This window comes from Ranitomeya imitator, chromosome 7 (assembly GCF_032444005.1).
Source record: "Ranitomeya imitator isolate aRanImi1 chromosome 7, aRanImi1.pri, whole genome shotgun sequence".
In the NCBI taxonomy this organism is placed as follows: Eukaryota; Metazoa; Chordata; class Amphibia; order Anura; family Dendrobatidae; genus Ranitomeya; species Ranitomeya imitator.
In genome coordinates, this window is record NC_091288.1 from 38,285,869 (window position 1) to 38,298,315 (window position 12,447).

Genomic DNA, 12,447 nt, shown 5'->3' on the forward strand with positions numbered 1-12,447 from the left:
GCATCCAATTGCACATTCAGGGTGCAAGAAAAATGGACATGAGAGTAATGCCAAGAGGCATGGGCTGTAAAGGCGACATAGAATGGGCATCTCTCCTACTATTTTCAATGTCTAAACCCCGTGCACTTGCATCTATGTTTGTATTTAGCATAAAAACTCTTGACCACAATCTGTACTCAGCCAATTTAATACATGCAATATATAAAAATGTTTTGTTATGTCATTTTTAGTAAGCAGTGCAAGTTTTATCCTGTCCACTGTGACCCATTTGCAAATCTGCAGTAGACTCAACTTGTCATAGAAAATTATTTAAAAAATGCTTTCACAGCATCCTCTACGAACCCCTGCTGGATGGGAATTGGATTCAGCACATCAATGCATTACTTTAGGGAATTGCTTGTTATGTAATTCCCTATTGTAATCATTATTGTGGGAAAAAATATTCATTGTAGGCTTCACAAACGACTCCGTTTTCAGATTAATAATTTACTTTGATACCATTTCTTGCACAGAAGACATCCACAATGATTCAAGTACTCTTTTATGTTATTGCATAAAACAATTTAAGAATGAAATCTGCAATCTGATCATCCTGTAAATATTCATTGCATTGTGGAATGTTTTTACGAGTAGCAGATGACAACTTCAAGTAAACTTAATTTCTCTCTGTTGTTTCCATAAACTTAGGCTCATCTGATGGCCAATGCAATAATTAGCAAAAGTCACAAAGTAAATTACCCAAAATAACATTTGTAGCTTAAGAAAAAAAAGAAAACACTTCATAGTTCCGGCCACAAGGGGGTCTCCCTTTTGTGTAACTTGCTGTAAACTGCCTGTTGTAAAGTGTAATCCATCTCCAGCAGTAGAGGATTCCAGGAAGTTTGTCTCTTCGTCTCTCCTGTCATAGAACATTCAAGCAGAACAGAGAGGCAAGATTTCTTTTTAAGGCAAGCAGGGCCTTGAAAAAGGGCAATGAAATTCATTCTGGGAAGTGAGAGGAGGTTCTACTAGTCTTCCTTGCTGTCAATCATATTTATATGCTGCTGCTCCTGTCACTATCCTGCTGTCACACACATCTTATATCTGCTCCTCTTGTCACTAGCTTTTCTAATGTCACACACTTAATCTTATGTTGCTCCTCCTGTCATTAGCCTTCCTGCTGTCACACATTTCTTCTGAGGCCACATTGACACGTTAAGTATTTGACAGTATTTTACATTAGCACTTGTAATCCAATACCCGTAGTGGGTGATAAATACAGAAGTGGTGACGGGTTTCTATTACACTTTTCCTCTGATTGTTCCACCCCTGGTTTTGGGTTACAAATACTGAGGTAAAATACTGACCAAATACTGAACGTGTGAACATGGCCTCATGATGCTCCTCCTGTCACTAGCCTTGCTCACACACATCCCTCCTCAGCAGTACAATTCAGCACTCTGTATCCTGTGAAAAACAGTCACAGACCATCCCAGAAGATGTTTTTTCCTGCTTTAGGTCGAGGATACACTTGTGACACTTGTGATGCGAGTCTTTCGCATCAATACCCGATGCTGTCACCAGTACTAGGGAACAGAGTGTGAGGCTGCATAGAAATACATGCAGCTGAACTCTCCATTCCCGAGTGCCAGCGGTAGCTCTGCAGCATTATCGCATCAATATTGTGCATTTAATTATTCTTTTTGATGGTATCCATAAATTCCTCCCCCCAAAAAAAATCAGTTTGAAAATGGCACTGGTCGCGCCTGCACATTAGCAGCTATTGGCAATCAGATAGCTGATACTGTGCAGGCGACAGCGGCACCATCTTGCTAGAGAAAAAACAATTGCTTCCAAGATGGCGCCTTTTTGGTGATAATTTTAAGTGGTATGTAAATTGACTTACACCGTGTTGAAAGATCCCAATTTTTTGTAATTTTTTTACATCATCCAATGGGAGCTGAAGTCTTGCGAATGACATGTAGAAAACGTCCGCTCATATGGAAAAGTTTCAGAAATGTACTTTCCACTCTGTAATTTATATAAGAGATGTGTATCTGGTATACACCATGTTCCAAATTGTTATGCAAATTGGACTTAAGTGTCATAAAGATTTAATTGTTTTGTTTTTCAAATAAACTCGTGGATGGTATTGTGTCTCAGGGCTCAATGGATCACTGAAGTCAATCTTAAACACATGTGATAATTAGTTTTCCAGGTGATTCTGATTAAAGGAAAACTACTTAAAAATGATGTTCCACATTATTAAGCAGGCCACAGGTTTCAAGCAATATGGGAAATAAAAAGGATCTCTCTGCTGCCAAAAAGCATCAAAGAGTGCAATGCCTTGGGCAAGGTATGAAAACATTAGATATTTCACAAAAACTTAAGAGTGATCATCGTACTGTGAAGATATTTGTGACTGAAACAGAGCACAGACAAAGTTCATGCAGATAAAGGCATAATGAGGAAGGTTTCTGCCAGACAAATTCATTTGATTAAGAAAGCAGCTGCCAAAATCCCATTACAAAGCAGCAAACAGTTATTTGAAGCTGCTGGTGCCTCTGGAGTCCCTCGAACCTCAAGGTATAGGACCCTTCAAAGGCTTGCTGTGGTGCATAAACCTACTATTCAGCCACCCCTAAACAGTGTTCACAAGCAGAAACGGTTGCAGTGGGCCCAGACATGCATGAAGACTAATTTTCAAACTGTCTTGTTTACTGATGAGTGTCGAGCAACCCTGGATGGTCCAGATGGATGGAGTAGTGGATGGTTGGTGGATGGCCACCATGTCCCAACAAGACTGTGACATCAGCAAGGAGGTGGTGGAGTCATTTTTTGGGCCAGAATCATGGGGAAACAGCTGGTAGGGCCCTTTAAGGTTCCTGAAGGTGTGAAAATGACCTCTGCAAAGTATATAGAGTTTCTGACTGACAACTTTCTTCCATGGTATAAATAGCAGAAACGTGCCTTCAGGGGCCTAATCATCTTTATGCATGACAATGCACCATCTCATGCTGCAAAAGAATACCTCTGAGTCATTGGCTGCTATGGGCATAAAAGGAGATAAACTCATGGTGTGGCCACCATCTTCCCCTGATCTCAACCCTATAGAGAAACTTTGGAGTGTCATCAAGCAAAAGATCTATGAGGGTGGGAGGCAATTCACATCAAAACAGCAGCTCTGGGAAGGAAGAAATACAAGAAGAAACTCTCCAAAAACTCACAAGTTCAATGGATGCAAGAATTGTGAAGGTGATATCAAAGAAGGGGTCCTATGGTAACATGTAATTTGGCCTGTTAGGATGTTTTGGAGTTAAATAGCTTTTTTGTTCAGTGAATGTGACCTCCTAATGCTGCAAATTCCACAAATGAGCATTTTCAGTTCTTTAAAACATATCAAATGTTTAGAAATTCTACTGTGCCTAATAATTTGGAACAGTGCATTCTGAGTTTTTATTCATTTTGGAGATTATACTGTTACCATTGGGAGGTATCTTCAATGTAATTCGATGTATAATCTAACGGGTGATGACTTTTATTAGACTGACTGTCATTTGCACCGACCATTTAGGAAAATCCGAGAAAAATATAATTTGCATAATAATTTGGAACATGGTGTATAATTATAGAAGTGATGGCTCGTTCTGGATCTACGGAGATTTACATACAAGCCAGTGCTTGGTTCATAAGGCAAGCTTCTAATAATCAAACATTGTAAGGGCTGGAGACGAACGCTCCCTCAGCATGGATTAAGTATTGAAGTAGCAGTGCTCTAATTAAATAAATTTGATGTGGCAAATTAATGTAGTGTAAAGTAATACAGGCTGATAACTTCCGAGTACCTCGTCGTCCGGTCTTATTTTTCATTTATAGAGCACTTCATTAAGAGCATTATCCGTGGCCTATTTTCATTCAAAGCGCATCAAGCGCACCCAAAAGCATGCACAATCCATTTACTTATTTTATTTATTACTTAGCTGGATTTTTCTCCATGTGCTGATGTTTAACAAGGAAATCTTTCAATATATTCCACTTTTCTCATTACTGAAGAGCGGCTGTACTTGACACCTGAAAATGGGTGTGACTTCAGTTTTAGGGCTATTCCCACCTCATAAAATGATGACAAATCAGTGATCCTAACTTCCGTAGGCCTCTGATTCACAATTAGGGTAGACTCGGAAGCATTGCCTCTGCAGTATTGGAGGAACGCAGTGACACAAAGTCTAGATCTAGAGATCTAGTTATCTCTCCAGTGTCAGAGTAGCACTCGCAAGCTCTATTTTAAAGAGCTTGTAAGCACTGTGCTCCTTGCTTAGACTGCCAACTTCTCATAGACTGCAACGCTGGTGGCTAGTGGTGAGCGATTGTTCTTGGATAAGATGTTATCTGACCATGCTCGGGTGCTAACCGAGTGTCTTCGGCGTGCTCGAAAATATGTTCGAGTCGCTGCAGCTGCATGTCTCGCGGCTGTTAGACACTCGCAACACATGCCTGTTTGCTAGACTATCCTTGCATGTTACAACAAGAGCCGGAGAAACAACACACCGAGCGACACTATCCTCGATGGCTTAAAACATCTGACAGGCTGTGTCAACAGATCCGACAAATAGAAGCACAACTCCAACGAATCCTGACTTCGGGTGCTCCTCAGAAAAAACAGTGTTCAATACGATCCAATACAAGAAATGAGGGCACTCACCAGTCTTCACCGTGATTCGTGCTTTATTAATAGATACAACTTGTTAAAAATCCATGGCCGGAGTTGAATGAGCCGTAGCTCGTGTGAGCAGGGGTGGTCAGGACGACGATCGTTTCGCGCTGTGCTTGCGCTTCAACAGGTTCAACTCCGGCCATGGATTTTTAACAAGTTGTATCTATTAATAAAGTACGAATCACGGTGAAGACTGGTGAGTGCCCTCATTTCTTGTATTGGATCGTATTGAACACTATCCTTGCATGTGTTGCTACTTTCGAACAGCCACAAGACATGCTGTCACAGGAACTCGAACATATTTTTTGAGCACGCCGACCATACTCAGATAACACCTTATCACAGCTCATCAGTCATCACTAATGCTTGGTAAAGGAAAAGAGCAGTAAATAATCCCAAGCAAATTAAAGAGTTGCTTGTTTTATAAGAATTTTGCAAATGTAATTATTTATAAATATGAGAATGCCCTTTATACATTCCGCTGTGAAAACGCATGCACAACAAAACCCAGGTTAAAAAGAATTAAAAAAAATAAAAAATCGCAATATTTTCACCTTCCGGCGTCCCGCGCAGCATTACCGATGCTCCCGGCAGCTGGCGTTCCCTGTAATGCCTCACGTGCAATGACCTCTGAAGACGTAGCGGTCTTGCGAGACCGCGTCATCATCGGGTCATTTCACAATGCATCCATGGGAACGGTAGCTGCCGGGACCATCGTGAACATCGGTAACGCTGCGCAGGACACCGGAAGGTGAGAATATTGCATTTTTTTATTTATTTATTTTTATTTTTAACATTATATCTTGTCACTATTGATGCTACATAGGCAGCATCAATAGTAAAAAGAGAGAGAGAGCAAGCAAGAGAGAATTTCCCTGACTGGACCCGTCGCTGGATTCCTGCTTTTGAAAGTCAGTGACGGATCCTGCGCCCATAGGCTTCCATTATAGCCAACGACGGGCAGCGCAGGATCCATCAATGAGCGATTTTCCGACGTGCAGAAAAAACGTTCCTCGTTTTCTCTGCCCAACGGACAGCGATTTTCTGATGGATCCAGTGCACGATGGATGAAACAGATGGCCATCTATCACAATCCGTCGCTAATACAAGTCTATGGGAAAAAAACAGCAGAAAAATTTGCTGGATCCTGTATTTTCAAAAATCGACGGATTTCGACGGGAGCTAAAAGACGGAAGTGTGAAAGAGGCCTAAGATGTGGTTCTCCCGATACCATCCAGTGGCCACACACCACTGTCTGATGGCCACATGGCCGATGGAACGGAATGTGCAAATTCATCATTATTTGACAACCTCGATGAGCCGGGTATCTTGTGCTTCTCACCTCACTATGAGGCAGTACATTGCATTTTGCAAAGTGTAGTGGAATAGTTTCTCCAAACACATATAAGAGGGACCAACAAGGTAAAATGATCCACATTAGGATCTAGTCTGGGGATGCACTGTTCAGTTGCAGGGATGAAAATGGAGTAGGAAGCAGAATACTCTGGGTGATTCTTGAGACTCTGGTTTATCTGCACCGGGCAATGGTGCTCCAGGGCAGAGTGAGCTGGTGGGGAGTCAAGTCTTTCTCCAGGTCTTTTACAGCATTTCTTTATTTTGGCATTGTGGCTTTCCTTTCTCCATGACTCCTTTCCTCAGGTCCTTACTCAGCCAATCCATCTTTTCCTCTGCAACTTCTTCTCTTCTAAGTTACAGGGGAAATATAAAAGCAAGAGATGTACAGTGAATTGCTGTCCAGAGCACTAATGAAACAGAAGCGCTAATGCCTGATCTTATACGCCTCTTCTTGGCATGAGGGGCAGCATCCACTACACACAATGCACCTCCTTCAGAGTTACCTACAGATTTTTACTTTTTTTTCAGCTAGTTGCATGCCAACTATGCTGAAAATTGCTGCTTAGTGTTGATACCAGCGAAAGAGGAGGTAACTAACTAGTGATGAGCAGGTATACTGCTTGCTCAGGTTTTCCCGACCGAGCACGCTCGGGTGGTCTCCGAGTATTTGTAAATGCTCGGAGATTTCGTTTTTCTTGACACAGCTGCATGATTTATGTCTGCTAGCCAGGCTGAGTTCATGTGGGGGTTGCCTGGTTACTAGGGAATCCCCACATGTATTTAAGCTGTCTATCAGCTGTAAATCATGCAGCTGAGGCAACGAAAACTAAATCTCCGAGCAGTTACAATTGCTCAGAGACCACCCGAGCGTGGACGGAAAACCAAAGCAACGAGTATACTCGCTCATCACTAGAGGTAACGTGCTAAAGGGTTATTCCCAAAATTGTAAGTTATCCTCTATCCCGGCGATTCAGAGAAGAAGTCTCTAGAACCAGGCTCTGCGGAGTTATGTCTTAAATGGAGCAGAAGTGCAAATGTTCATCTTCAGCTCCAGTCATTGTCTATGGCATTGCCAAAAATAGCAAAGGGCAATGAACGGACCACGTATCGAGCATGCACACCTCTGCTCCATTCAGGGTCTGACTCTCCTGGGTTCTACAGACTTCTTCTCGGGATCACAGGGGAATTTTTAATAATAGTTTCAGCAGACATGTAAGGTTTTAGGTGCAATCTGGTTAATTTTGTGAGTTGAAAAACCTTATTGCATTATCTAAAGTATAATGTTAGGTTCATGGCTTCTGCTTCTTTATTTGTTAAAGCTCCAGCAGCGTTCATGCTGGTCTAGCCACAGCGGCCGGTGGAAAGGCTAAGCCACAGTTCCAGTATTACTCTTCATTCTTTATCTGCCTTTTCCCTCCTGACTGAGAGATTCCTGCTGATTTCACATCTCTTCTTCAATCATTCACCATAGGGAAACTTTTATCTGTCAAATGGTATCGCATAAAAGAAACGTAGCTTGTGGGAAAGATAGATTTTATGTCAACTGTTTAAAACTTTATGGGGAATAGATTGCCGTATAGCGATATGTAGAGTTGGGTTTATATTGTCCTACTATTACCAAATTTGATTATAATAAATGTAAATTATTAAATGTTAATATCTGAATCATGGGTATAATCTGCTTACTATTTTCTAGGTTTACGAAGAACGTTTCTGTTTTAATCAACATTTGCATTGCAAATAAAATAGCAATGTGGGATCCTCTTTTCTTAGAACTTCGCTATTCCTCTGGTATTCCTTCTGCCTCTGTATAAATACATTGACAAGTAGGAGTAAGCATTCAATGAAGCTTCTAGTTACACAGACTGGAAAAGGTTACATGTAATTATCAATATATTCATATTCAGGAAAAGGCACTGAAATTCAGAAAAATTGCACATGGACAGGTCCTCTTTAAAACACTGGTTGTTGAAAGGGTTTTCATACATTAACTGGCTGTAATTTAGTCTTCTGTATTGCATTAAAGTTATATTTAATGCGTCCACAAATGCATGGAAACATTACAGAGGCAGCTCAACCTTTATGTGCCCTAGCTCACCTCTCACATTGGATTGCAGAGTGGTCATTTTACCTAATGGATGTGGAGATCCACAAATGCACACATGGAGTAGAGATGTAGCCCGGTCACCAGTCACTATCTCTAACTCTACAATCATGCTTTATAATTGCATATTCCAATAGTTCTTTTCCAAGTTAAGTTACATACACAGGCAGTTACAGAGAACGGCAAATGTTTGGCGTTATCACTTTTTAGAACTGGCGCAGTGAGTTTAGTAAGTAACCTTGTTGATAACTAAACATTTAAGGGGGGTGATCCGACTCCAATATTGATTTTCATTCTATATGTTTATCTATTTGTTGTAGTAATCTAATAGCTTTCCTAATATGCTTTCATTAAATAGTCCCTCTCTAATTTAACTGCTTTATTTCTTTTTTTTCCTATTTTCGTTTTGATGATCTACTGTTTCAACATTCTCAGTGCATGCTGGATACTCAAATGGGACATCATCAGGGGGGCAGAATTTCCAGTGAGTCCATGCTCTACTGAATATGCTTCATTCAGGGGTGTCAAACTGCATTCCTCGAGGGTTGCAAACAGGTCATGTTTTCAGGATTTCCTTGTACTGCACAGGTGATAATTTAATCACCAACTCATTATTTGTGTAGGTGATTAAATTATCACCTGTGCAGTACAAGGAAATCCTGAAAACATGACCTGTTTGCAGCCCTCGAGGAATGCAGTTTGACACCCCTGCTTTATTTGTCAATTTCAGCATATGCTAAGTAAGAGCTCCTTTCTTATTGTACAATATTCTACTCAGCGCACAGTGCCAGTGCGCTTCCATGCCGAGTCTGATGAGAAGTGAGGAGCTGGCAGCAGAGTGCACTGTCAGTTCGCATTGTCAGGAGATAAAGGAGAAAGCAGAGACTAGCCCCACTTTCTGGGGCAGGGCTGGTCCTAGTTCTTCCTGCTTGCCACATTCTTTTCTTAGAATGACAGTGCGCTCTGTTGCTTACTCACCACTTGTCACTAGAACTGGCAACAGACCGCGCTGTCACTTTGCGCTTATAAGACTATTACACAGTAAGAAGAATGATTGTACTGAGCATGCGTTGGAATTGAAAACTGACACATGATCAGTGTGGAAGAGACTAGACCAATCTCTGAAATGAATCTCACTGATAACGCTTCATTTCAGGGTGTAGACTGAGGCTGTGGCAGTGACCTCAGCCTCTGGTCCCTGATGACGTCCCATTTGAATATCTAAAATGAACAGGGGGTTCTCAAATAGAACTTAAAATGGAAATAGGTAAAAAATAAAGCGGATAGATTAGAGAGGGAACAATAGGATTTTTTAATTAAAGCATATTAGAAGAACTATTAGATCATTACAATAAATAGACAGTCATCTTGGGTAAAAATCAATATTAGTGATGGACCATCCCTTTAAGTGGACCTATTTTTAAACAGTCTAGAACAATCATCAGCAATTCTCAAACACCACTTTATGGTCTCTGTTTCTTCATACAGTTTCAAGGTGCACACCCATGGAGCAATGTTAGGGAGGATTTACACCACCCAACATTCGCCATTAAATGACCACTCATCAGCTACCTGTTTGCTGGCCAGCAGTCGCTTTATTGCATGTTTATACAGGCCGACTGCATGAATGATCGGACATTACTATTTACAGTCTGATGCATTCTAATGAGGAAAATGCTCTTTTAGATATGCTCTTACCAATCTACATATGAGACTATGATCTATACGAAGGCAATCTATTAATATCCAATGTCCAAATAGTACGGATACAATAACTACAGATCCTACATTCATTAAGCATATTTATGGTATCTAATATTTAATAAAATATACACTGACTACGGCCTTAAGATTAATGGGACTGTAATATATCGGTTCTCCTAAGAGTAATCATAATACAGTAGGTCCTTCCCTCGTTTAATGCCTAACAATTTAAGTCCGTTTCGGCTACATCTGAATCCATATAGGATTATTACCTGTTTGATAATTGCTAGGTAGACCAGCACTAAGAACTGTGGAATAGTTATAAAAAGAACATAATATATTTGTATTCAATACACTGTTTTAATTATTTAATCCACTGTGGTCAGTGATACATTTGTTTCATTTGTGGATTTCAATACGGTATATAAGTTGGGTGACTCTCGGGGATATCTTGTTAGAAAATCTCTTGAGATATTCTTGACCTTGGTCCCTCAAAAAGTAATGTAGATTACCTACACCACTGATTCTCTGAAGACTTAGTATCACTCTTTCGACTTCAGTACTCACAGACGTTCTTCATCGATCAACCACTTCTTTCTCACGTCTCTCAAACAATACTGATCTACCAGTTACAAGCCGGCAAGATAAAGGCTCATGAGTCGGGTGTATGCGGTAAATCCAGTCAAGAACACACTCTTATGTCCCTTCTCATCAATCCTTCATATGGCATTGCGACCATCAATACAACAAGCAGCATGCTGTCGCGACAAACTGTCGGGTGACCCGGGACCAGGGGCTCCTTCCCTGTCCCTAACACTAGGGTGCGGCCTAGCTCACCCTGCTCCCCAGGATACTTCAGATGCAGGGGGCCTCCGCCCTTGCCTTAGCCCCTGAGTTAGCCATCCGTCTGTTCTCCTCCTGCACTGTAGTACACCAACCCGACAAACAAGGCAACACAGACAGGATGTTAAGTTATGGGAATAAACAAAAACAGAGAAGGATAAAGAATTACCATGCATACAAACCAAACAACAGTCACTAATAATAGTCTCCTTCAACTCTCTTCATATGTACTCCTTTCCCACTGTTAGCCATGCAGCAAATGCTAGCTCTGACAAGGATTAGTAACTGACCCCAGATTATGAAGGGAAAAAAGGAGTGGCTAACTAAGCTCAGCTGTGAGCACATTGATTTCCAACATGGCTGATTAACCCCTGTTCTGCCAAAAGAAATAAACTCATTTAAAATGAAAGAGAAGCGCTTCTGCTGAGTGCTGAAGTAGGAGCAATCAGACACTGTGGTCTTCTGGCTCCACACTGTTGCAGTAACCCCGTGACACATGCACCTTGAATTAGGCATAGTGAGAAGATGTTGCAAGGGATGGCATAAGCCCAGAAGGGGCTTTTGCTTGTAGTGGACAAGCAGCAAGACCCTTCTGGGCCTATGCCATTCCTTGCAACCTCTTCTGACTATGCCTAATTCAAGGTGCATGCATTCTCTTTTATATAAGGGATGAAGAAAAGGGGACAATGTTTACCCTTCATACAATATATGTTAAGACCCTCGCCCTTCTCATCAGTCTCACTGGAGAAAGCCAAAGGATGCAGTATAGTCTAGAATGTAATTTCCTATTAGCCATGAAAGTTCCTTTAGCCAAAAGTTTCTTCTGCCTTCAAGATAGCTGTTGGTTCCTTCAGCTAACATCTACCCTACCGACTTGGCCCAATGTTTTTTTTTTAATTGGACACCGGAATATGGTTTATTTACCTGAACAAAAAGATCAGGAATTTGAATTCAAATTGTCCGATCCTTATCTCCCGCAATATCATCTATCGGGACAGTTAGAAGACCCACAGACATGGACAGCCGGTCATCAGGCTGTCTTTCATCTAAGGTCATTACTCTCTAGAACTTTGGGAGCATGACTACAGAATGTCATATTAATTTCACACAGAGAATCACTTATCTAATGATCTAATATGACTCTTGAGGATTAAAAGACTTTTTTCTCTCTTCTATAGACAGATGTAATCCATTTTAATATCCGGCTTCTAACGATAAGAATGAGTGTGTTGAAATTGAGGCGCGGACCTCCTATAATGATGCTCTATGTGCACTAAGACACCTCGGCAGTGCTCACAGACTCAATTATTTCATGGGGCTGAATCCTGGGTGTTTTGTCAGATTCTCACGTAGTACTTAGTCATTAAATAAGATCTGGCCCGCATTTGGAAAGTAAGGTATTTTATTGAACCTGTCACTACTTGTTTCCCGGTGGAATTCATTAGCATAATCCTCACTTTACAGTTTCTGAGAATTTGTAAAAACTTAAAAAAATGCATTTGTTAGAAAAATAGAAAAATCGAACATGGTATCACAGCTGAAGAAGCGCGTTTACGCATCAGTGGGGAAGGAAAATGTGTGAGACATTGGATTGTGGCAAATAAAATATTTAGAAGTAAATACCAATTTATAAAAGAAATATAATAAGATGGTGAAACGCGCCGGGGGAGCGGTAAAAAGGAATATGAAGGCAGTTGTATAGTTTTCACCTGGTGATTGCTAAACAGATTAATCAAACACCTGATTT